This window comes from Heloderma suspectum, chromosome 5 (assembly GCF_057233095.1).
Source record: "Heloderma suspectum isolate Gila_16-S chromosome 5, 16-S_ref, whole genome shotgun sequence".
Lineage (NCBI taxonomy): Eukaryota > Metazoa > Chordata > Lepidosauria > Squamata > Helodermatidae > Heloderma > Heloderma suspectum.
The window spans coordinates 137219939-137247429 of NC_139462.1; the positions used below are offsets into that span (position 1 = coordinate 137219939).

Consider the following 27491-nt stretch of genomic DNA (forward strand, 5'->3'; position numbering starts at 1 on the left):
CACGCTGCATGCCGGGTTCGGATGGCACAGCAACCTGCAAGGCAGCACGGGTAATTGAGGAAATGCCCAGCATGCGCGGGGGGGGGGGGGGAGACAACCCGCACTGCGCCGTTCCGCCCCACTGATTGTGCAGACCCAGCCAATGTCCGCAAGTGCTTTATTTTAATAAAACAGTATCCAGCCTTTAATTGAAATGGCCTCAGTGGTGAGGGTACCCAACACTACACTCTTGAGTATGAATGTGCTACAATAGAGAAACATGGAGCATCCTCCCGTAACTGAGAAATAAATAGAAGCCTTGCTGGATGTATCAATGACAGGAAAGGCTTGCTTTTAACGGAATGGTGAGGGAAAGAGGGGCTGCCAACTTTTCATTTAAAAAAATTGGTCCCATCACTGGGGCCAACAGAGACAAGGCAGAAGCAGAAAAGGAAGGGCAGCACCAAAAGTATGAAAAGCAGAAACAGAACCCTGAAACTGGTTCCCATAAATGAAAGTTTATCGAAAACTGATATGCCTGAAATGTTCTGAAAAGTATCTTCCTCCGGGACAAAAGAATCTTGATCTATCTCATTCTGATACAGTTCACTTGGAGCGTGGCCTGTCAGAATGTTCGTGAAGTGAACTACTTGAGCTGTAGCTGTGTGAGTGAGATAAATCAGGCCTGTTCTGTCCTTGAAGATTATCTTTGAAATGCATTGGGCATAGCATACGTTGGAATAGATTCTTGTTTCTGAGGGCCTGTTTGAGGCTTTGTGTCTCCTTTTGGGTTCTTAGGAGACAAGGCAGAACCTGCCAGGTCAGGGATGGAACCAGAAATTAGCAGGAGCAGAATTTGGCAGTTTAATCCTGGAAATTTTAGGCTTTGCTGCTCCCAGATTACATGACAGAACATTATTTTACTAGTTGGATAGTAAAATACTTCCTTGATGACAAATCGCCTCCTACTGCTGATTGTAATTGTGTGTGTGTGTGTGGGGGGGGTGATATTGCTTGTATTTTGACTAATAACTTTACCCTTAGTAAGGTAAACAGAGGAAGGGTCTAGATGAATTTAGCAAATAATTTTTTAAAACCTGCAATTATTTTGTGCCAGCAACATGGAATACTAACAAATCAGGCAGAACAAGAGTCGATGACCTGTGGCAAGTGTGGCTGCTACGTCATCCCAGAGAAAATTAACCAGAGGGAAAATTGAGGTGACAAATAAACTGAACACCTCTCCCTTGATACTTGCAGCATTGCGCTCATATTTCTTAGAGCCATTGATTTAAAAAGAAAGAAAGAAACAATTTACCTTTTGCTTTATTTGATAGTAATGTCATTTGATTTACTGTGAACAATGGGAGCTTACCATTAAAGAGCATAGCTGCTTGGTGATATTTATGTTGCCCCTGAGGCATGCGACATCCGATGGAGGGTATACATGCAAGCATTCCAATAATAGTGGATGGAACTCAGTAAATCAAGTTTGGTAATATAAAGAGTTATGAATAAAACAGATTCAACAATTTATCCAAGAACTCATTTAACAGACATGGAAACACTTTCAGGCAAATCAAGCCCAACATTTCAGTTTAAGGGTTGAACATGCTGTTCCACCCCACCTGGCAAAAGGCCTCCACTGCAAAGCTGTATATCATAGTACACAGCACATAGGTAGACTATGGAATTTGTTACCACAAGATGTAGTGATGGCCACCTCTTTGGATGGCTTTAAAAGGGAGTTAGACAAATTCCTGGAGGAGAGGGCTATCAATGGCTACTAATCTTGATGGCTATGTACAACCTCCAGTATCAGAGGCACTATGCCTATGTACAGCAAGCTGTTGCTGGGGAACATGGGCAGGAGGGTGCTTTTGCACTCATGTCCTGTTTGTGGGTTTCCCATGGGCAGCTGGTAAACAGAATGCTGGACTAGATGGACCCTTGGTCTGATCCAGCATGGCTCTTCCTATGTTCTTATAGTATTAGAATGCTGCCAAAGTAATTTCAGATTTATAAGTATCTGTAGACCCAACACACTAATAAGTTTGATTAGTTTTCCCTGACATTTGCCTCATACCCTCTAGCAACCATTGAGGGCAGAACGATACCCTACCAGGAACAAAGTTACAGATGTTCATGTGAAAAAGAAAAAAAAATGCAATCTGATACGGACACGAGACAGAATGAAATTCAAGGTGGAATTTGGAGAACTTCAACAAGCCTGAGTCTTGCTTGCACGCACATCCTTAAAGTTTGGTGACCCAGCAGCTGAAGCTCCACCCCCAAGTAAGAAAACAGAAAGAAAATGCGGTACAAACAAGCGAACTCAATGGCAGGCTGAGTTGGGTGACTCCGGAGCCTGAGCAAATGTGGAGAGGGAGCCCCAAAGGGGAGGGGACCGAAACATTATAAAATACTGTGTCAGGTGACTCAGCAGCGTGAGTTGAGAGAGCGCGAGAGAGAGAGAGAGAAGAGCACTCAGCCAAGGTAACGAGAAAAATACCTCAAACCACAAATGCACAGCCCTCTTTGCTTTTTACAGCAACCCCACAGAACTCCCTTGTTTGTTCATCCTGGGGGATGAGCACACAGAGACACTTTATGAGGCGTTTCCCTTTTAATTCGGAGTTTCATCAGTTCAGGTTTGCTTTTCCCACAGCACACGGTAGCCACTGAAGCTACGTATGCATTTTAAAAAAACACTTGAACTTGCCAAACAGCGCCTGAAACCACATTAATTTGGGATTGGAGGGTGGGTAGGTGGAGTCCTGCGAGAACGTCAAGCTTGCTCACCTCCGCATTCCTCCGTCCTGAGTTACTTCTGAGTAGGCCTGTTATCCAACACCTCTTCTCCCTCCCACCATCTCTCGGCAGCAGTAAGGTTAAATGGGGATATCAGCTTTAAATATCAGCTAAGTTCTGCTCTTCCATATAAACGCACTTTGAGGACAGCAAGCTGGCTCCTCGCCCCTGTCCTCGCCCTCTCCTCATGTCTACTCTTCCTCAGAGAAGGAAGGATCATTTGGGGGCAATCAGAGTTTTAAGGGGACCTCCCTATGCACAGATTGAAACCTACAGGCTTCCTCTCCCTGCCCCCCCGCACTCGCTCTTTGCTCCCTTACTCCAAAGTGCAATCAAAGGCAACGTGTTACTTCAGAGTAGGCATTCTGCGCTCGTGTCTACCCTTTCTCGGAGTGAGGGGGAGTTGGGGATGATAATCCTTTAGACTCATTAAAACGCACAGTTTCACAGGAAGGTGTGAGCAGATATTCAAAAGTAAAGGCTCCCCCCACACACACACACACTTTGCTTTAGTACTCTACGGTGCAATCAAAGGGAATGTTACTTCAGAGTAGACATGTTGAGGTCCTGTCTTGAAACAGCACTGCTGCGATTTTCTCAAGGGGAAAAAGAGGCTAGATATTGTGAATGGGAAAGGAGCTAGTGCTCTACCGTGAATGCTTGAATCTGCGCTGCTGCAATTTTTTTAATGGGAAAAACAGATACTTACTGTGAATGCTTGTGGATGGGAAGTACTGCTAAATGGGAAGAAGCCTGTGTCCAAAAGTGCCCTACTGGTCCCACCCCTTGACCAGGTCACAGCCCTAAACACAACAAAGCAATTTATGAGTTGAAAAGGCAGGCAAGATACTCCCAGTGGCAAAAGAGTGAATGGGGCAGGGGAGGAAGCAACAACTGCGCAATTGTGAATGGCAGAAACAGTGCTGTCCTGCATTTATGAATTGAAAAAGCAGGCTAGTTACTCCCAGTGAATGGGGGGAAGCAACAACTGTGCTATTGTGAATGGCAGAAACAGTGCTGGAGCGCATTTATGAACTGAAAAGGCAGGCTAGTTACTCCCAGTGAATGGGGGGAAGCAACAACTGTGCTATTGTGAATGGCAGAAACAGTGCTGGAGCGCATTTATGAACTGAAAAGGCAGGCTAGTTACTTTGACAGGCAAAAGAGTGAATGGAAAGGGGGGAAAGGGTGGCCCCACCCCTTGACCATGTCACTGCTGGATCACAGCCACATCATAGAGGCATGCCCAGGATTTAATGCAGAGGGACAGGGCGCACTGCAGCTGAACCGCCTGGGAACTGCTTTAAGTAAAAAAATATACAGGGTAAAAGGACTTTCCAAAAATGTGACTTTTCAAGAGGGAAGCTGCTGGTTGGCTGAGCACTGGCGATGATGACATGTGTCACAAAGGTCCTCAAAATGCTCTCCCTCTGCATTCAATGGCTCATGTAGATTGGTTTATGGTCACTCACTGTCAGGAAACAGAGAGAAACACAAGCCCTGTAGGTGAGCTTCTCCCATCCTAGCAATGCCTGCACAGCATTATGAATTGCAGATCTTTTATTGTAAAGTTAATAAAGTTTGTGGCCCTGGTTAACAGAATGTTATGTATTTCTGGGTCTGGTCACCACCCCTAAGCTTTTATAACTGCAAACTCTCAGGAAAACTGAAAACAATCAAATCTTCGATCAGGTGTCTGTCCCACTACCAATTTGAAAGTCATCTAAATCAGTGCCAGCTCCAGATTTTTGAGGGCCCTTGGGCAAGACACCCTCAGTGGGCTCCCTCCCTAAGTGAATCTACCATCTCACCGATTGCTACTGCCCCTCATCCTCTTTCTCATCATTGCTACCGCTTGCTTGCCAGGCAGTGAGCATGTCAGCAGTGGCATCTCCTGCTCAGCACCACTGTTGTTTGTGATCAAGCAGGTTACAGTGGTGAAGAAGAGGAGCATCTCCAGGGGGCATTTGTCAGTGGGCCCCTGCTGGAGTGTGGGCCCTCAACAGGTGCCCAACAATGCCTACCCTTGACCCTAGCCCTGATCTCAAACATAAGCAGATTTGTTATGCTGGGAGATTCTGAGCTCCATGCATTCTCTCGGAAAAGCTAAGTCAGCTAAACCCTTGCACTGCAGAGTGCTCTGAGATTGCTATAAACCTGCTCTACTGCAGCTGTAGGAAGCATTCTGAGGCACACATACATTTTCATGGCTCACAGGGAAAGCAGGTGCTTCTCCCAGCCAAGAGCAAACAAACGTCTTCCACTCTTTTAACCTCCTTTTACACTGCCACCAAACTGCAGCAGAGTAGTATATTTATTTAAAATATGTGCCGAATTGGCAACTTAATGTATTTTAAAGGTTCTTTGGGAAATGCTGCCAAGAGGCAGAATGAAGCCTCTCCTTAAGGAAGCTTACCAGTCTTGTGTGGAATGGCTGGCATGTGGAATAGTTATTCATTTAGCCATCTGTGCAGTTCTGCAGAGATCTTCTTATGTATTTCCATTGCAGGGCTGGCGTCAAGGGTAGGCATGGTCGAGCACCTGCTGAGGGCCCACACCCCAGCAGGGGCTGATTAACAGGAGCCCCCTAGAGTTGCTCCTCCTCTTCACCACTGCAACTGGGGATGTTGCGGGAGTCTGAGAGGGGGGTGAGGGGGTGGAGTTCAATGGACTCCCTCCCTCCTGCCCAGCTTCCCAGACTCCCATCTGTGGACCATTCATGCCTGTAATCTTGCGTACATGGCTGCTTTACAGTCACCATTTGCATAAGATGTATTTTATGGAAAACAATGACCCACCATTTCTACACAAAATGGCAGCTCGCTGGGGAGTCAGGCACTCACGCCCGCTCTTCAGGTGCCCGTGGACCACCCAGCAACATGGAACCAAACAGGGGCAATAAAGTGCTGGCAGTACGGCGAGCTGCATGCGGGGTGGTTCCTCCATCCCTAATTACAACCTGTTTGTTCACCTGCCTCTCGCTCTGGCCCAGACAGTGGTGGTGGTGAGCAGCAGATGCCACTGCCTACCTGCTCCCTGGCTCTCTGCCTGTCAAGCAAGGAAGTGGTATCAATGATGGGAAAGAGGATAAGCAGCTGATGACAGTGGGAGTGAGAAGGTCAGCTCACTAAGATAGGGGCCCCATTGAGGGTGTCTTGCCCAGGGGCCCTGAAAAATCGAGCCAACACTCTTCCATTGCATTGGTGGCTGCCTTCATGATTAAGCCATGCTTGTCTGTAAGCAGTAACTCCTTTAAATTATACTTCTTGGATACTTTACTGTAACCGAGGAAAATTGAAATTGTAAGCGTTAAACTGCCAAAGTATGAAGATTTATACCATATCATACTCTAAATTCATGAATACTTTAAGACATAATCATCTGAAGGAGCAAAAAAATGTTGAAAGCAAAGAAGAACAGGTTGGAAGAACATCTCATCCTTACATTATTTATGCCCCCGTTAAGCTATAAAAGATAATTTGTTGTACATATTCTGTTTTTCTCTTTCTAGTGTTGCATGCAAAAGGCACATGCAAGTAGCTTGATCCTTCACTCTTTTTATTCAGATATGAAGTACAATCTTCAGCTACTCTTTTGTTGACTTGCCATAAGGGAGTGCTGTTAAGAAAGAAAAATTACATTCATACCAGCATGGAGGGCTTTACTCTGAAATCCAATATCTGATCATCAATACTACATTTCAAGGCAAGTGTGGACACATAGTGAATTTACTCTGGAAAGGTCATCATTAATTAATTTTTATCTGTGCCCACCACATTATCTTTCCTTTCAGCCTAGGAAATCTATGGTTTCTGCCCATGAACTAAAGGGAGGTTGTTATTGTTGTTGGTTTATTTTATTTATTTATTACATTTATATCCCATCTTTTTTCCTCCTTAAGGAACCCAAGGCAGCGTATATAATCCTCCTCCTCTCCATTTTATCCTCACAACAACAACCCTGTGAGGTTGGTTGGGCTGATAGTCTGTGACTGGCCCAAAGTCACCCAGTGAGCTTCCATGGCCGAGTGGGGACTAGAACCCAGATCTCCCAACTCCCAGTCCAGTAGTCTAGCCACTACACCACACTGGCTCTCAGTGTGTTGTTGTTTTTAATCAAGATATTCTAATGGACAGTTTGTAATGCCACACCTTCCTGTCTCTCAGGAAAGCATTTGTTGTAATGGCATGTGTGTTGGGGCTGATTTAATATTTTAGCTTGACCACCCACCATCTATTTAGGGTTTGTGTTTATTTAAGGCTGTGTGGGAGGGAGCTCAGAAGGAGTGGCTTCTGATGTACCTGGGTGTTGCACCTGTGTCACTGACATCCACAGCTGAGGGTAATCAGAACAGGTGTGCTCTGAAGGAAAGTTCTCTGTTTCCTGGCAGTGGATGAGCAGAGTGAAGAAATGGAGAGGTGGGGGCTGCTATAAGAGGCAAAGAAAGCTCACCTTCTCCTCTTGCTGCTTATTGAGGGTGAACCTAACTTGGAGTTGACACTACACTACCTGTCTTTGTTCCCTTGACCATACCTTCTGGTATTGAGGGGTGCCTTCTTGGTGACAACCCCCAAGTTCCTGAGCTTGTGACCCTTTCTGGCCCCAAAAGGGTTCCTTTCCTCAACCCAAATCCCACAGCCTTGGTGGCAAGTCCCAGAAATTCCACTTTCTTAGTGTCTCTGGGTGGTCTTTGACTGCCTGTATTGGATTGGTTTTGGAAGAATGATGAGAAATCAGGTGTGAATTTACCCAGAGTCATATGCAGTGTTTAAAGACCTAAGTGTATTGATTTGCTAGAGCAGTTGGCAATTCTTATGATTTTAGGGTTGATTCTTGTAGCTGTATTCACAAGCAGTGAAGGCCATGCTTTTTGTTACTAACAGAAGCTAAAACAGTGCACAGTAGTTGCTTTGCAGAGTAGCTGTATGGTTTGCACCTTCTAATTGATAAGGATGCTCTTCCTATGCTGTGAGAAACTTATTTTGCTGCCAAGAGGGAAAGGCCCCCTTTCTCCTTCTGGGTGAAGGGAAGTGTGTGCGTGTGTTTTCTGACAGTCAGAACTAAATTATGAGGCCAACCCTATAAAATCCTGAGCAGACTGGCCTGCTACCTGTTCTCGTCTGAGAGAGGGAAGGCGTGCCACCTGCTCAGATAACCAGCCCTGTGGGACGGTGCCCATCACTTCTCTGGAAACCAGGGTGACTGAACTGAAAGTTAAGGGTGTGTGTAAGCTTTCTTTGTTTATTCTCTGCGTCCATTTTCTGTCAATAAATCATCATTCACACAAGTGGACTTGAGTCATATTGGCATCCTCAAATCTGTTTAGTGTGTGGGTCCTGGCTAGACCAGACCCCAGATTTAAGACACTGCCATACATGTTCTTCACATACCACCCCTACAAAGTTGGGACCAAACCTTATCTTATTTAATGGCACCAGACCCATGCTTCTTGCCATCAGTGAAACAGTACAGGGTAGGTGAAAAACCCCCTTCATGGATCACTGCCTTGTTGTGGCGAAGGGGCTTGCATAACTCAGTGAAGCCATAAGCTATGCCGTGCAGGGCCACCCAAGATGGACAGGTCATGGCAGAGAGTTCTGACAAAATGTGGTCCACTGGAGAAGGGAATGGCAACCCACTCCAGTATTCTTGCCAAGAAAACCCCATGGAACGTATCACAAGGCTAAAAGAGATGACGCCGGAAGATGAGCCCCTCAGGTCGGAAGGTGTCCAATATGCTACTGGGGAAGAGCAGAGGGTATTTCCAAGTAGCGCCAGAAAGAGTGAAGCGGTTGGGCCAAACCCGAAAGGACACTCAGCTGTGGATGTGTCTGGTGGTGAAAAGAAAATCTGATGCTGTAAAGAACAATATTGTTTAGGAACCTGGAATGTCAGATCAATGAATCAAGGTAAGCTGGAGGTGGTCAAACATGAGATGGCAAGATTGAACATCGACATCTTCGGAATCAGCAAACTAAAATGGACAGGCATGGGCGAATTTAATTCAGGTGACCATCATATCTACTATTGTGGGCAAGAATCCCTTAGAAGAAATGGAGTAGCACTCATAGTCAACAAAAGGGTGGGAAAAGCAGTACTGGGGTACAATCTTAAAAATGATAGAATGATCTCAGTATGAATCCAAGGCAAACCATTCAACATCACAGTAATTCAAGTCTATGCCCCAACCACTGAGGCCGAAGAAGCTGAGGTTGATCGGTTCTATGAAGACCTACAACACCTTCTAGAACTAACACCCAAAAAAGATGTCCTCTTCATCATAGGGGATTGGAATGCTAAAGTAGGAAGTCAAGAAATCACCGGGATAACAGGCAGGCATGGCCTTGGTGTACAAAATGAAGCAGGACAAAAGCTAATAGAGTTTTGCCAAGAGAACATGCTGATCATAGCAAACACTCTTTTCCAACAGCACAAGAGGCGACTCTACACATGGACATCACCAGATGGTCAATATCGAAATCAGATTGATTATGTCCTTTGCAGCCAAAGATGGAGAAGCTCCATACAGTCAGTAAAAACAAGACCTGGAGCTGACTGTGGCTCAGATCATGAGCTGCTTCTTGCAAAATTTCGGCTTAAATTGAAGAATGTCGGGAAAACCACTAAACAGTTCAGGTATGACCTAAATCATATCCCTGATGAATATACAGTGGAGGTGAGGAATAGATTTAAGGGATTAGACCTGATAGACAGAGTGCCTGAGGAACTATGGACGGAGGTCCGTAACATTGTTCAGGCGGCAGCAACTAAATCCATCCCAAAGAAAAAGAAATGCAAGAAAGCAAAGTGGCTGTCTGATGAGGCTTTACAAGTAGCTCACGAAAGAAGGGAAGCGAAAAGCAAGGGAGAAAGGGGAAGATATACCCAACTGAATGCAGAGTTCCAGAGAATAGCAAGGAGAGACAAGAAGGCCTTCTTAAATGAACAATGCAAAGAAATCGAGGAAAACAACAGAATGGGAAAGACTAGAGATCTCTTCAAGAAAATTGGAGATCTCAAGGGAACGTTTTGTGCAAAGACGGGCATGATAAAGGACAAAGAAGGCAGGGACCTAACAGAAGCAGATGAGATTAAGAAGAGGTGGCAAGAATACACAGAAGAACTATACAGGAAAGATCTGAATGTCCCTGATAGCCATGATAGTGCGGTCACTGAACTTGAGCCGGACATCCTCGAGAGTGAAGTCAAGTGGGCCTTAGGAAGCATTAGTAACAACAAAGCTAGCGGAGATGACAGTATTCCAGCCGAGCTATTTAAAATCCTAAAAGATGATGCTGTTAAAGTGCTGCATTCAATATGCCAACAAATCTGGAACACTCAACAGTGGCCACAAGACTGGAAAAGGTCAGTTTACATTCCAATTCCAAAGAAGGGCAACGCCAAAGAGTGTTCAAACTACCGCACAATTGCACTCATTTCACATGCCAGCAAGGTGATGCTAAAAATCCTACAAGCTAGGCTTCAGCAGTATGCGAACCGAGAACTACCGGAAGTACAAGCTGGGTTTAGAAGAGGCAGAGGAACTAGAGATCAAATCGCCAACATTCGCTGCATCATGGAGAAAGCAAGAGAATTCCAGAAAAACGTCTATTTCTGCTTCATTGACTACGCTAAAGCCTTTGATTGTGTGGATCACAACAAACTGTGGCAAATTCTTAAAGTGATGGGAGTACCAGACCACCTTACCTGTCTCCTGAGAAACCTGTACGAGGGTCAAGAAGCAACAGTAAGAACCAGACATGGAACAACCGATTGGTTCAAAATTGGGAAAGGAGTACGACAAGGCTGCATATTGTCACCCTGCTTATTTAACTTATATGCAGAGTACATCATGAGAAATGCCGGGTTGGATGAATCAGAGGTCGGAATTAAGATTGCTGGGAGAATTATCAACAACCTCCGATATGCAGACGATACCACCCTAATGGCAGAAAGCGAAGAGGATCTCAAGAGCCTCTTGTTGAGGGTGAAAGAGGAGAGTGCAAAAGCTGGTTTGAAACTCAACATTAAAAAAACTAAGATCATGGCATCTGGCCCCATCACTTCCTGGCATATAGAAGGGGAAGAAATGGAAGCAGTGGCAGATTTTACTTTCTTGGGCTCCAAGATCACCGCAGACGGTGACTGTAGCCATGAAATTAAAAGACGCTTGCTCCTTGGGAGGAAAGCTATAGCCAACCTAGACAGCATATTAAGAAGCAGAGACATCACCTTGCCGACAAAGGTCCGTCTAATCAAAGCTATGGTTTTCCCAGTAGTAATGTATGGCTGTGAGAGCTGGACTATAAGGAAGGCTGAGCGCCGAAGAATTGATGCTTTCGAACTGTGGTGCTGGAGAAGACTCTTACGAGTGCCCTGGACTGCAAGGAGGTCAAATCAGTCCATCCTAAAGGAAATCAACCCTGAGTGCTCATTGGAACGACAGAAACTGAAGCTGAAGCTCCAATATTTTGGCCACCTAATGCGAAGAGGAAACTCCCTAGAAAAGACCCTGATGCTGGGAAAGACTGAAGGCAAAAGGAGAAGGGGACGGCAGAGGATGAGATGGCTAGATAGCATCACGGATGCAATGAATATGAACTTGAGCACGCTCCGGGAGAGAGCGCAGGACAGGAAGGCCTGGCATGCTATGGTCCATGGGGTCACGAAGAGTCGGACACGACTGAACGACTGAACAACAACAAGGTGAAAAAACCAAAGCATCCCCCAGCCAATTAGGTCCTTGGCAAAAAAAAGAAAAAGAAAAGCCTGCTTTGCCCAACCACAACCACCATCTTCCTGTACCGCACACTTTCAAGGGGGGGAAGGGTGAGCACTGACAAAGCCCCCAACTGCTCTACTGGAGGGCAGGGCTGGTTTGAGTATGCTGGGTTCTAATTTAATCATCATCATCATCACATATACACTGCTATGCCCTACTTCCCTCTGGCACCAGCAACTCCCTCTTCAAGATCTGCTTCAGGCCTGAGGAGAAGGAGCAGGGATCTCCAATTTGTTTTATACTTTCCTAGGAGTTTGATAATGTGCCCAACCTGTTTACAATGGTATGATGCACGTTAGATATGTAACCGGTTCTATTGCTTCTGTTTTGATCTGTTGTCGTTCGCTGTGCTTCCTATCATTATTCCAAATGGTTGTGTCTATTCTTGTGGATTCCCTTCCTTGATTACCAGCTTGCCTGTTCTACATTGCAACCTGAATTTCCACCTTGAATCTTTATAACTCCGCCCACTCACCTCACCACCAAATCTTGGCAAATCCCAGTTCATCATTATGCAACATTAATTAATATCTGTAATTATAGTAACTGAATGTATCTGTTAAGCTACCATGGCTCTTTATTCCAGTGGGGCCTTTTCTTTTCTTTTTTGAACACATGACCACTTGGGTTCATACGCTAATTTAGCTTCCCTAGTACCGTTTCCTCTTCATTGCCATTTGTCTCTGCAACAGGGAGTGTTGTAGGGATGGCAGAGAATTCCGCCACGGATTCCAGTGAGGAATCCAGCCCCCCGGAATCCGTGGCGGAATGGCCTCCTGCCCCCCCCGCCCCCTGCGGAATCCCCCTGGGACGACACTTACCTGGGGCGGATGCGGTGGATGTGGCGGTGGCAGCTCCAGGGGCAGCGGCGGCGGCTTCTCTGGCGGCAGCTCCAGCGGCTGGTCTTCTGGCCGGCTACGGCCGGGCTGCTGCCGCCGCCATTGTCATCCTTGCAGCCATGATAGGCTACATAAGAATTTACCTAGCCTATCATGGCTACCCCCAAAAAAAAACCCCAGCGTATGCAAATGGCAGCGGCTAAGTCGGCCGCCATTTGCGTTCCCTATTTTTCCCAATTTATCTTACGTAAATATTTACGTAGGCTAGAACGGTGAAAAATAAAGGAATGCAAATAGCGCCCACTACACTATTTGCATTCTCCTTTTTTTTCGCCGTTTTATCTTATGTAAATATTTGCGTAAGATAAATCTGCGAAAAATAGGGAACGCAAATGGCAGCCACCGTAGCCACTGCCATTTGCATATGCTGGGGTTTTTTTGAGGGGGGTAGCAGTGATAGGCTACGTAAATTCTTACGTAGCCTATCACGGCTGCCTGGCTGGACGCAAATGGTGGCCACTATGGCGGCCGCAGCAGCCCGTCCATGGCCAGAAATCCGGCTGCAGATGGCCCTGGCTGGCTGCTCCGTGGCCTGGCCATGGAATAGAGCTGGCCGTCGAGGATTCTGGGAGGGAGGACCGGATCGCCTCCCCCTCTGTCGAGGATTCCGGGGGGAGGGACGGAGTGCCTCCCCCCATCCCCCCCACCGCGAAAGATTCTGCGAAAAGGTAAGTGGGTTTCGTACATTCCTAGAGTGTTGAGCCTCTTTGAGCCCTCAGGCTGAATTCCATTTCAGACAAGCTCTTGGGGGCCACATTCCAGTGGTGGGTTTAGCTGAAGACAAAACAGGCGGGGCCAAAAATTCCAGCATGTTGTAGCTTCAAGCTCTTACTGCTAGTCACTAAGCCTTAGGAGAGGCAGTTCAACCTTTTAGAATGGGGGGGGGGACTCCACAACAGCAAGGAAACCACCAAATGATTGGTGATTGAGGGAAAGGAGGCATGGCCATCTTGGGAACCTGGAGGGCTGGATTGGGACCCCAGGTGGCCCAGATTTTTACCCCTGGGGCTGAGGTTCTGCACTCCTGCCCCTACAATATGTTGTAATTCATTTGATTTCCCTAGTCAACCAGATAATACCTTCCATACCTCTAAATGACCCAGAATATGGATCACTCTGCTTCCAATGAGAACTTCTCTCAAAAATTAAAACAACAACAACTGATGTTAAGGAATCAGGCTATTTACTGACTCAAGCTAATTGCTCAGATTACTACAGCTATTTAGAGGGCTTTGAATGTGGGTCATTTAAATATAACCTAATTACTCTAATTAGCATTGGTTTATCATAGTCTTTGTCAACTGTTCAGTTACAATATTAAGATAATTACATAGGAATATGGCAGGGCTCTTGATCTGATGCCACTTAAACAAGTAGGAATGTATTCTCATGTTCAGTTAGCCTTGCTATCCAGCCTATATTTGCAACTGTGAAGGGACAGGAATAACCTTGAAACTACTTACAAACTGGAAGGTACACTGGAGTTAATGTTGAGCTTTTTTACATGAGGCTGTAAAGCTGTATCTACTTTCGGTTTCGTCGCAGAACTGAGATCTCAGCACTACACAAGGAATGTTTCCTTTCCTGTTTTTCTGCTACATAACCTCTAGGTGGCACTGTGGTACAGTGGGATAGCGCAAATACAAAACAGGAAATCATGCTTTCACAATTACGTGCCACATTTTCACTGCTTAAAAAAAAAACTTCCAAAAGTGCTGGTTAGACAAAGAAGCAAAACTGGAGGGTCACGATGCTATCTAAAGAACCCATAAACAACCATGAGTAAGGAATGATGAATGCATAATAAATGCCCTGTGTAGAAAAGCCCTTTGGGACATGGAAAGGAAAAAAATTATTACTCTAGTTTTAGAAAATAAATAAATGCACACATTCTGGAAATAGTTACATTATAATAAGCAGTGTGTAAGGGCACAATCCTATGCATGTTTAGACAGAAAAAAAGTCCTACAACTCCCAGCATGCCTCAACCAGCCATGATGGCTGGGGAATGCTGGGAGTTGTAGGACATTTTTTCTTTCTAAACATGCATAGGATTGCACCCTAAATTGATTAAATCATCATCGTCATCATCTTGACATCAGATATTTATTGAATCTGTATCTAAACATTTTGTGCTGCAGAAAAATAAGTGAGTTTATACAAAGCTTCAGAGAAAGACTTACTATAGTAGCTGTGTAAGGGAAAGTAATTTCTCATTGTTATTCCAACTATAAAATCCCCCTCCTTCAAATCGCAGCACTGGCTTTTGATGCCCTTCCACAGCTACACAAACTCCTTATCCTTCCTGCTCTTCAAAACTCTCCATAGTCACCACATCCCCTAATTATTCTGTACTGATTTGCCTATCACTGGCCTGTATTACTCCAACTTTTACCACCTCCACTACCAAGAAGTCTCTTGCTCTCTTAAATGACTCTGTCCATTCTTCCTTTATGCATGGAGCTTCCTTGCAGGACATTCAGGCAGCAATCTCTCTCTTTCTCATTCTACCTTCAAATCCCTCCTCAGATATCAACTTTTTCTACAAAGCTTTGTCTTAACCCTTTATTCCCCTCAATGCCTAAGCATGTGGACATGTATTTCATCACACACACTGTCTTCACACTTGGTATTGCAAGTGTTGGTTCACTTATGCATACATATCACTTGATTTCTCTCTCTTGATTATTCACCATTGGACTCGCCGTGGAATGTGTTAATGGACTCAACTGCAAAGCATTCACTCCTATCCTGCAAGATGAAATGTGTACATACATGGGTGCTCAGTGTATATTTCCCTGGGTTGAAAATCCCAGTCCAGGAGCCCCCATTAAATTGTCTTCCATAGCACCAATCATCTGTTTGTGGAGAGACTGGGCTTATTCCAGGGCTTATTCCAGACAGTTTATTCCTCTGTCTGTTCCACAGAAAGCCATTCTTGAAAGAGGGACAAAATTTGTTCTAAGAGAATCTGTTTCCTCAGCTTATTAAACATCACCCTCTTATGAACTACCTTGGTGTTCAGTTCATTCACCCAGCTGTGTATATCTGGGGGAAATAATGAGTTGCAGGGTAGACAATTTGGCCTCCAAAGAACACCTGTACAGTCAAAGTTCAAATATATAAACAATAACCCAAAATTACATGAATTAAAGAAATATAGTTTGTTCTGGCACCATATTACTGTACTTATGGCACAATCCTATGCATGTTTAGGTATGCTGCCATTTGCATTCCCTATTTTTCGCCATTCTAGCCTATGTAAATATTTACGTAGGCAATTACGGTGAAAAAAAAGGAACCGCAAGTAGCACCCACTACGCTATTTGCGGTTCCCTTTTTTTCGCCGTAATTGCCTACGTAAGTATTTATGTAGGCTAGAACGGCGAAAAATAGGGAACGCAAATGGCGGCTGCTGTAGCCACCACCATTTGCGTACGCCATTTTTTTTGGGGGGTAGCCATGATAGGCTACGAAAATTCTTATGCAGTCTATCACGGCAGACTGGAGGGACGCAAATGGCGGCCGCTACAGCGGCCGCCATTTGCATCCACAGCAGCCCATCCGCAGCCGGAAGTTCGGCTGTGGACGGACCTGGCCGGCTGCTCCGCGGAGCCGCCCCAGAGCAGAGCCGGCCAGGCAGGATTCCGGGGCAGGGGAGGACCGGTTTGCCTCCCCCCCAGTTAGGGATTCCGGGGGGAGGGACGGAGCGCCTCCCCCCCCCCCAGCGGATGCCCTGACTGGAACAGGTAAATGATTCGTACATCCCTAGCCGTAGCATTGCTAAGCAGTGGAGGCTGGTGGCTGTGATCTCAGTGGGGCAGTGAATCTGCTCCAGATTTCAGTCTGAACCAGTCGGAACTCTAAAGGAGCTATCCAAGGTGCTGAAAGGAAGGTGTCTCAGGAAATATAGCTCTGAATCTTACTTGAGGGGCCATATTCCCTCACACAAGGATAGCATACACCGCCCTGGTCATTAGTACACACAGGAGGAAGGGGGAAAGAAAGAAAGAAAGAAAGAAAGAAAGAAAGAAAGAAAGAAAGAAACAGAAATTAGGACAAAACTCAGTTCATTGAGGCCCAGAAAGAAATAAATTGGTGGGTGAAAGTTGTCTTGTTTTTCAGTTCTTTTATGCTTGGAGAACACCAAACATTAAGCAACATCGGTGCTTAAGAGTTTTAAAATATAATTTGGCACCTTCGATAGCTCCTTTAGAGTTCTGACTGAACCCAAAGCAGATTTACCACTCCACCGGCATGGAGCCACCAGCCTCCACTGTTGCTAAGGCATAACTGTTCCACTCTTAGCTGTAAGATGAATTAAATGGTGGTCCACTCTGCATTTAATTTGCAAATTGTACAACGACTAGAGAAATTTATTTAAGAGGTGTTTAATAAATGAAATAAACAAAGAAATAAAATTAATATCCAGCTTTATCTCTATTAATATTGAGCAATGCTCACCCATATGGTGAAGGGGGGAAACTGCGTGTGTGTGTTCACCTTGTGACAGATCATCTGAGAAGGGGGTGCAGGAAGGGCTAATCCCACCCTCCCCACACCTCTTTGCTCCACACAAGTCAGAGAAGGAGTGGGCCACTTGCATGGAGCCTCAGATTGCTCTGTAAAACACTGCTCCCTGTTTTGCAAACCCCTCTGGCTCAGTGCAACATGAAGCCCCCATTCCTCTCAGAGCATTAAGGAAATAAAGAAAATAAATTGATTACAGTATTTACATTCAGCACAATGGGGCGGGGGGAAGCTGTAAGAGCCTTTCTATATGAGGCTTTTATTGTGCGCTCATGATTCCTCACTCATAGTAGTTCGCAGGTCCTTTACATGACACCGTCATCCTCCAGGGCTTCTCCCATGCTTTCCACCCATTATCATGAGTGCTGTTGTTTTTTCCTCTTAATGAGGAAAGTCTGGTATTTTCTCTAAACTGAGTTATAGAGTTCTCCAGTAACTGTGCAATTCCGCTATACCACAGCACCACCTAGTGGCTGTATAATCAAACATATAGAAAGGCAGAGAAAGAAAAACCCCAGAAAAAAGCACATGTGAAGGAGCCGATCTTATTCCTGCAAAGAATCTGGAAGCAGAAGCCACAATAGGTGCAGGATAAAAGCCTTGTGTAGAAATGCCCCACATGTAATGGAGGAAGGGACAGAACCATAATGCTACATCATCTCCGCCAGCTGGCGTTGTGCAGTTTTTCCTTTTCTGTATAAAGAGACAGAATAATAAAGGTTTCAGAAGGAATAGAAGAAAAGCCTATGTAAGTTCCCATAATGACAGGGAAGTAAAGTACAATGGTTTGATGACCATACTGTCTGGATGATCCATAAAAAGTGAGTGAAGAAAGGATGGTAATTCTGGACTAAACTGCTGGTGTGGAAGCAGCCACAGCCTACGGAATTTGTACCACATTTTCATCATAGTCACCTTTTGCCATTCCTGTCATTATGGGAACTTGCCTGGGCTTTTCATTCTGTTATTTGTCATCCAGCTGGGATCGATTTCAAAACTGCCAGCCTCCTGAGCAGGGCTGGGATGTAGGGTGGCCAGGTGTCCTCTTTTACAGAGGACTGCCCTCTGTTTGAGGCCTGCCCTGCCCAATTCCAGTTTAAAGATAAAGAACCATAAGAACTGTTGCCCATCAGCAGTTGGCACCTGGGTGAGCGAGGTACACAGGTCACCCAGTCACAATCTTCCACACTTGAGATTAACTGTATTTCTATTTTAATTATAATAATTATTTCTGAATTTGCATCTGTACTTTTAGCATATGCAAATGTTATGCGAATCACTGCCCTCTTTTGTCTTCTTTTTTGGTGATGCATTTCCTCTTTTTTGGCCATTCACAAGTAGCCATCTTACTGACACATGACGGCAGAGCCTGGCAGAATATGTGCAAAGAATGTGACTGGTTGATGGTTGGACTGGGGCAGAGCATGGGAGAGATCGATAAGAAACAAAATGTTTGCTGGGCTGGCTCTAAAGTTCACTGGTTTTCAAGCTCCAACACGTGACCTTCTGGAATGTGGTTTTACTGGCTGGAGGGATCAAATACCAGATTGTTGGCATCCCTACAATGGTTCCTTGCAAGATGATAGCCATGAACTAGGGCCATTAGAAAAAGAGCTGCAGCTATTTGCAGAGCTTTGTTAAGGAGAATGTGATGCAGCACATGCAGCCTTTCGAAAGAAATGCTCTCAGCCTCTCCTTTTAGCAATAAATTTATGCAAAGAAATTAGCTGTAAAAACATTGAAGTTCTACCCTCTGTCAACAGCAAAATTTAAATTTGGTGTATTTGTCATTGAAAATATATATTTCTTAAAAGAACAATGAACTGTATGTTGGGGTGGGGAGTTAAGTTTCGCTAAGAACATTTTGCCCAGTTCTTGTTCTCCCTTTCTGTTTTGTTTGTTTTTCCCTCAGTGTCATTATTTATACTTTCCTAGAAACATCCTTCCTCAGCAGTTGCTGTGCTCTTTTGAACTTTCCATTATCATCTGATTTCCCCAATTTAAAAATTGCTTTATGAATGTGTTCAGACAGCCAAGTGCCAAAAACACACGCACAACACCCCCACCCACCCCCGTGGGTAGCTGGCAGCACTTTCCAGTTTGCTAACAAGGAAAAATGGAAGACTGAAGGTTAGGGTTCCTGTTTTTTAAGTCCTGTTTTTGAGACACGAAGATAAAAGTTAGCAGGTAAGTTTAGCACAGCTTTCCCCAACCTGGTCTCCCACACATGTGTTGGACTACAACTCCCGTACTTCTAATAGCCATGCTGGCTGGGCATGATGGGAGTTGTAGTCCAACACATCTGGGGGGAACCAGGTTAGAGAAGGGTGGTTGAGCATGCCTCAACATCATAACTGTCTGTCTTTCAGCGCTACCTGTGAAGCAAATTCAGGTGAGTTCTTCCAGCCTTTTCACACATTGCATTTTCCGTGTACAGGGCACTTCAGATTTTTAAAGCATACATCTAACAGTGCAATGTGAGGATAAGACAAATGTGCTTGCAAATTAGTTTACATCAGAAACAGTCATCAGAGAGGTAGCATTGGCCACAGCTTTTTGTCAAGTGTACTCCCAGGGCCGAACTACACATGTTAAATCAGGGGTAGGCAACTTGTGGCCCTCCAGAAGTTTTGGCCTACAACTCCCATAATCCCTCACCATAAGCTGGGCTGGCATCAAGGGTAGGCTTGAACAGGCACCTGCCAAGGGCCCACACCCCAGCAGGAACCCACTGATAAGAGCCTCCTGGAGTTGTTCCTCCTCTTCACCATTGCAAACTGCTTGGTCAGCAACCTGCTTGCCTCTCACTCTGGCCCAGACAACAGTGGGGGCGAGAAGGAGGAGCAGTAGATGCCACGGCCTACCTGCTCACTGGCTCTTTGCCTATCAAGCAAGGAAGTGGTATCAGTGATGGGAAAGAGGATGAGGAGCAACAGCAGCTGGTGACAGCAGTGAGGAGAAAGTCAACTCACTGGCCGGGGGGGGGGGGGACATTGAAGGTGTCTTGCCCAGGGGCCCTGAAAAACCTGGACCTGGCATCACCCATAGGCTATGTCCATGCATTTAATGTATCTGATTGCATGTAACTTATCCGATGTGGTTTTAAAGTACCAGCCACAGCTCACCCGCATGAGGATCAGGATTGCAGGGTGCAGGGAGGGAAGACGTAACCCTCTCCCCCACCATGCCATGGTCCTGACAAACCTCCCTCCAAAGATGCTATTTCTCCACAAGAAGGAAGCTGCTACTGGCAACAATAGCAGGCTTCCCTCCCATGGCAAACAGCTTCCAGAGGGGTCATCAGAATTGTGGCAAGGGGGAGAGGGCTATCTCCCCCCATGATCCCAATTGAGCCCTCCCCCTCCCCCATCTGCTGTTTTGTTTTATTTTTAAAGATACATTCAGTGAGATCACACCTTTAACATAACATGTAGTTTTGCACCCAGTCACAAACCTGGACTTACCCCCACACTGCCAGATGGGGGAGGTTCAGACCCTTCCCTCTGATGTGCTAATTCTCCATATGCAGGGAATTCTCTGAATGGAGGAGCATTCTGTCATGCATGCTCCAAGCCTCAGAGAGGGTTTGCAGCTGGACTTGGATGTGCCTCACAAGATGCATGGGGATGTGCACCAAAAGTTATTTATTAATTTTAAAACATTTACCCTGCCCTTCCACAGAATACTTTCAGGGGTAGGCTCAGTTGTACTGAGTATTGTGGTTTTGTTAGCTTTGATGTTCAGGATTCTGCATGATCCATTTTCTTCATGGAAGGGTAGGGCCATTTTACAGTAGAAGGGGTATGGCTGTTTCAGAGATCACGTAGTCTTTCTATCTGCAATTGGCTTCGGCAATACGTCCTAGCACAAGGGGTGATCGATGCTTTGCCAAAAAGCTGAGAAAGCACATCTCCTGGGAGAGATCTATAGGACAACTGCCACCAGTTTCTTTGACACAAGATCCTAATTTGTGAAGAACTCTGGGTCCCAGTGAGTGACAATTAAAAGAGCATCTGAAATGTTACATTTGGCCTGTACTTTATTTTTATCACACACACACACACAAATGCAAATTAACAAACCCTGTAATATCGACAGAAAGGCAGTACTTGCTTGCTATAGTCCTTCAGAAAAATCTTAAATCTCAGCAAATGATAGGGAGACTAAAGTGTTTTAATTTATTCGTATGAGAAAACAATAATTAGACACTGGGATTCAGAAATGAGACAATCCAATTTAGAATTTAGAGTTCAAGATTTGAGTTCGTTATTCCTTTAGCAGCTGATAAGCACTGAAGCAAAACCGTCAAAGGGGGAACCGTGGTGGCTGCAATTCAATGGAATCTTTTCTGTATGGAATGTGTGATGTCACCAGTAAATACAAAGAATCATTTCCCAAGGACTAACCTACCACAAGATGAATGTAACCACTTGGTAGTGTTGCCAAGTAGTGAGGAGAATTTTTGCCACGCTCCCTTACATTCCCTTGAGATGAGGTACTCTCCTCACTACTTGGCAAAACAATATAGATGACTAGCTTCCCATGTGGTTATGATGAGCACACTGCGGTAAGTTACCACCTGATAAATGGTTGCCTATATTCACACACTGATGTCTGAAAAAAGGCAGGCAGTATAAGAAACCACTAAGCCTATCCCTTGCTCTTCGGATCCTTCTGTTTAAGAACCCGAAAAGTTCAAAATCATTTTGGTTTAAGCAAAAATATTCTTCCGATTTAGTGATGTTAACCATTCACGGTTTGACTATTCATGTTTTAGTACAGGAGTGCCCTCTATTGGTACCAATGCTGATTTACAATGAACCGGGTACTAAATGCCCATGTCTTCAGAACCTACGGAGAAAGGGAAGAAATTAATATTGGTACCAGAGCTAAACTTCACTTGATATATTTTTGTTTTTAGATATTTATTTATAACATGTCTAAATCACTCTACACCTAAAAAAAGATTCCCAAGGGGTAAACAATGGGGAAAATATCAAAATATAAAAGGATAAAAATATTTTAAATCAAATTATAACAATAAAATGGTGGCTGGTCTTTTACTCAGGGAAGGCTTGTTTAAACAAAAATGTCTTTAGCAGATGCTGAAAACGGAGCAACATTGACCCCTGCTTGACTTCAACTGACAGGAAATTCCACAGGGCGGGAGCCACTACACGAAAGGCTCTACTCTGACTCTAAACAGACCTGGAGCCCGAGTGGAACCACCAGGAGTGCCTCATCTGATGACCTCAGTGACCAGGCAGGTTGGTAAGAGAGAAGATGTACTCTCAAACATCCTGGTCCCAAGTTGTTTAAGGCTTTGTACACTAATAACAAAACCTTAAACCTAGCTGGTAGCAAACTGGCAGCCAGTGCAATTCCTCCATTCTCTTCTTCTGGCACCGTCCCTCAACATGTCCCCACTGTGTCCTCCCTGCCCTGGGAGATAGAGAGCAATTTCTCACAACTGATTAATGCCCACTACATTACGAGAGGGTAACGAGCCCAATCCTTGGCGGCTGGGTGCGTGTTTCTTACCATTCTCTTCCCTTGGTCTGGTGGTAGGCAAGGGTCTGTCTGGTTACAGAAGATCTGAAGCCAGCCCCATTACACACTACAACTAAGCAATACAGTGACATATGGGTGAGAGGGCCATGCACTGCGCACCCCTCCAGCAGACGAGTGTGAGTGAATTATTTGTGCAATGTAGTTTAACTGGAGAAAGGTGCCAACTATGACAAATCTTCATTGTGGGTTCTCTTATCTGGGCAGAAATTGTTTTGGTGGGGGGATTGCTCCAGTCTGACATACACTGCGTATCAGCAGTGACTATTTCAAGGTCGGCTCCATACAGATTTTAAAGCTGCAGCAGTGCCACAGGCTTGATCAGTCAGCCTCTGGTCTTGTTTGTTTGACTGACACAAACAGTCAGGGCTAGAAATGTAGGGATGGGGGAGAATTTCTCCCCGAAACTTCGGGGGGCCGAGTGCCAGCGCATTCAGTCCTCCGAAGGTTGTTCGGGGAGAAATTCTCCGCCCCCCGGCCCCCCCCCCCGGGATGGGACTTACCTTTCACGAATGTCCCTCCCGGCGGCGGGTCCCGGCAGCGGTTCGCAGGTCTTTGTCAGGGGCGGGGGCGGCAAATAGCGTTGCCCTTATTTTCGCTGTAGTCTACGTAAATCTTTACATAGACTACAGGGACCAAATAAGGAACGCGAATGGCGGCTCCCTATGGGGGCCGCCATTTGCGTACGCGCTTTTTTTTTTCCAAAGTCACCCGTGATAGGCTACGTGACGATTAACGTAGCCTATCACGGCTGACTTTGCAGATCTAGCCATGATAGGCTACGTTAATCATTACGTAGCCTATCACAGGGGCGTGTTTTGTTTTTGTTTTTTTTTTAAGTTCGCGGCCGGGGAGACGGGGCGCTTCTCCCCGGCCTGAATTTCGGCCGGGCGAGGCAGGAAGCCTCCCCCCCCCTCCCGGCCTGAACTTCGGGGGGAGCAGCGAAGCGCCTCCCCCCCACTGCGAAGCAAGCTGCGAGACCAGGTAAGTGACTTTCGTACATCCCTAATGTTGAGTTTCCTCCCTCGAGATGCTTTGCCAGGCCTTTACTGCGGCTGCCTTCAGCTGCTGCTTGTTTGTGGGTCTTTCTGCCTTCAGTCTTGTCTTCAGGAAGTGAAAAGCATGCTCTCTTGGGGTGAGATCAGGTGACTGACTTGGCCATTGAAGAACATCCCACTTCTTTGCCTCGAGAAACTCTTGGGTAGCTTTTGCTGTATGTTTTGGGTCATTACCCATCTGCAATATGAAGTGGCGTCCTATCAGTTTGGCAGCATTCGGCTGAATCTGAGCAGAAAGTATAGGCTTATACACTTCAGAATTCATCCTGCTGATTCATTTTATCAGCAGTCAGGTCATCAATAAACACCAGTAACCCGGCTCCATTGGCAGCCATACATGCCCATGCCATAACACTGCCTCCACCATGTTTAACAGATGATGAGGTATGTTTTGGATCATGAGCTGTTCCTTTCCTTCTCCATACTTTTCTCTTCCCATCATTCTGGTACAAGTTAATCTTGGTTTCATCAGTCCAAAGAATCTTATTCCAGAACTGGGCAGGCTTTCTGAGGTGTTTGCTGGCGAAGGCTAATCTGGCCTGTCTGTTATTGGGTGTTACCAGTGGTTTGCACCTTGTTGTGAAGCCTCTGTATTTACATTCATAAAGCCGTCTCTTGACTGTAGATGTTGACAATGACATGCATACCTCCGCAAGAGCATTCTTGTCTTGACCTGGCTAGATGTTGTGAAAGGGTTCCTCTTCACCATGAGCAGAATTCTGCGGTCATCCATTTTAGTTGTCTTCTGTGGTGTTCCAGGCCTTTTGCTGTTGCTGAGCTGGCCAGTTAATTCCTTCTTTTTCAGGATGTTCCAAACTGTTGCATTGGCTGCTCCCACTGTTTTTGCTATCTCTCTGATGGGTTTATTTTGTTTCCTCAGCCTAACGATGGCCTCCTTCACTCGCATGGACACCTTTTTGGACCCCATGTTGGGAGTTCCAGTGAAAAGCTACCAAATGCAAATGTAACACTCAGAACCACCTCCAGGCCTTTTATCTGTTTGATTGGTCTTGGGGTACCCAGGGAACAGGCCACACCTGGCCATGCAGCTGCTTGTCAGCCATTCGTTCCATTACTTATGAGCCACCAACGATGGGGGTGGGTGTATGCCACTGGCTGTACTTCCTGACTGGTTAGTGCCCCACTTTTGTCAAACCCCTTGAATTACAGCTGGAAGTCCTGACTTGGCTCCCATCTGGGTGTGTTTCCTTTCAACTTCAATGTGGTGGTGTACAGAGGCCAACTGCCAAAACAGTTATCCTTGCTCCAATATTTCTGGCCCTGACTGTACATTTTCAAACATGGTGAGTAACTTGGGAATGCCATCTTCTTGTCTGAGGTAAAAAGCAAACTCCATTTTATTCTTCAGCATACATTCATTCATTCATTACATTTCTATGCTGCCCAATAGCCAAAGCTCTCTGGGCAGCTCACAGCAATTAAAACCATAAAATACAACACAATAAAATACAATATAAAAAGTTTTAAACTAAAGAATAAAATAAAAATAACAACCAAATAGAAGCTAGCAGCAGTGCAAAAATGTAAAATGCAGTACCAGATTTAAAACAAAACTGAAAAGCTAAAATGCCTGGGAAAATAAAAAGGTCTTTACCTGGCGCTGATAAGAGCACAGTGTAGGCACCAGGCGAGCCTCTCTGGGAAGCTCATTCCACAGCTGGGGTGCCAAAACAGAAAAGGCCCTCTTCTTAATAGCCACCCACCTCACTTCCCTTGATAGTGGTTCCTGGAGAAGGACAGTTGAAGACAGATCCAGGCAGGTGTATATGGGAGGAGATGATCCTTCAGGTAACCTGTACCCCACCTTTCTACCAAGAAAAATGGTAAGGCGGCTTGAGTGCCTTTTTTTATCTCAGCAGGCTGCACCTGGAGGGTTCTTGATCCATTTTAACGCTGATAATGGTGTTTCTAGTAATTTTATTTCTGAGAGCTCTGCCTCTTGCCTGGAGTTCTTGTTTTCAAATTTATAGCACTGGTAATTTAAGTGTAGCAAGGATGTTTACATTTGGTCTAATTCCAATTCAGCAAGTTTATTCATCAGAATAGCATATATATTTTTCTGCCAGTCTTTTTTATGTTTGGCAGATAAGGATGGTATTGTCGTTGTAAGATATAATTTAGCTTGGGGGTTTCTGGAGGAAACCCCAATAACCCTTCAGACTCTGTGCCTTTTCATAATGCTGCCTAGTCCATTTACATGAAAGGATAATACCTTAATCTTCCTCAGGGTTGCAGATGTGTGGACGCTTCTGTTTTAAAAGTGCACATTTCCTGTATCTCTGGTTCAAACCACAGAACATGTAGGAATTTGATCCTTGGCATTAACACAAATGACAACATCGAATGGACAGCAGTGAAAAGGCCCGTTCACAGAAGAGAGAAACATGAGCGTAAAGTACAATAGTAAAGTATTGCTTTAAGTCAGCTGATTCTTACTTTCCCAACTGGTTGGCATTTATCTGCAGGAGAAGTTCGTCAGAAAGTAGTTGGTTCCAAACTAGCACAGGGTATGAGACTATAGATAAGGCACATAGAAGCAGAAGCTGATGGCATAAAGAGAGAAGGAAGTCCGAAGCTCACAGCCATATCTGTCTTTTAAGGAATATATGTTAACTTTTTTACAACACACAGCTTCCAGTAGCCTAGGTTCAGTTCAAATGAGATGTTTAAGAGTCTGCTGCTAAAACTGTAGTTGCTACTGGTTACTGTGCTCTTCAATGAAATATTACCTTGCTGGTGTAGTTCCTTTTAAATCCCCAGTGACTTCGAAGGAAGAAAGGTCACTAGAGAAAATGAGCTTTCCCCACATCTTCATTTAAGTTCAGAATCCATTTTCTGATGAAAGCAACACAATAGAATGTGGGATATATTTCAGGGATATAATGGTACTCCTAGAATACGTGAGAAGGCTGAAGGCTGCAGACCTCAACTTCTCACAGGGCAGGTTTGGTTTGGTTTCTTTTCCCCCCCCTAATATATAAATAGAATGCCACAGGGATGAGAAATTTCTACCGATCTGGAATGTCAGTTTGTTGCACACAGGCTGGAGATAAACCATCATTTTTAATAGCACTGCAATGTCTGTAGCCTGCTCCTATGCAGGCTTACCCAAATTAAGTCCTGCTTTGTTCAGTTCTAAGTCAGTTAGGGCACAATCAGATGAGCTCCAAGTTCGGAGCCCTCCACCTATCCTCTGCTCTGCCAGCAAGAGCCAGGCAGGGGGAGAAGAGGACAGAGACAATTTCACCTCCACTTAAAATACAAAAAGCAGCTGGACAGGCCCTTGAGCCCATCTAGATGACTTACCTTTTGGTGGGCGGGGATTGGAAAGACCACAGGATACTGTGTATCCCAGCCTCACCTCTCCCCTCCCTGCCCACCAGCGCACCCCCTTTTCTCCCTCTCCGACTTCTCTGATGAGGTCACAGTTTCAGCCTCATAACTAACCTCCATGGCAGCCATTTTATGAATTGACAAGCCCCCATGGCAGCCACTTCGTGAGAGTGCCTATGACACCCTAAAAATTCGAAATGTGCTCACTGACCCCAAAACCTCATCTAGAAGAACCCTTAGCCATTCTCAAATTATGAGCCAACCTCTCTCTATTCTTTGTCTAAGGTTGAGGTTGTTTGCATAAATGAGCACTGGTGGTCTTTAATATCTGGTGGCTACTAACTACTGGCCACGCTATTCGTTTGTATGGGGCTGGGGAGAAACAATTTGGAATGCATCTAGGAAATATGACAGAAGTCCAGGTTTTGCAGCTAATTTTGGGAAGGAGCTTAAGGAGTCATGCTGTCTGCTTTTGGGGGAATTGATACTCCTGTTCCCTCTTCTCACAAT

At 45.2% G+C, this 27491-nt stretch overlaps 1 long non-coding RNA gene across 1 annotated transcript in view; it reads left to right on the forward strand.

Moving 5' to 3' along the window:
• The first annotated feature begins 2285 nt into the window (after positions 1 to 2285).
• Positions 2286 to 27491, forward strand: part of LOC146344535 (uncharacterized) — a 53721-nt gene continuing 28515 nt past the window's right edge. Inside the window, exons 1-4 of the long non-coding RNA XR_014792239.1 lie at positions 2286 to 2475; positions 6357 to 6495; positions 22104 to 22268; positions 23410 to 23553. This is a non-coding gene — a long non-coding RNA (uncharacterized LOC146344535). The remainder of the gene's footprint in view (positions 2476 to 6356; positions 6496 to 22103; positions 22269 to 23409; positions 23554 to 27491) is intronic.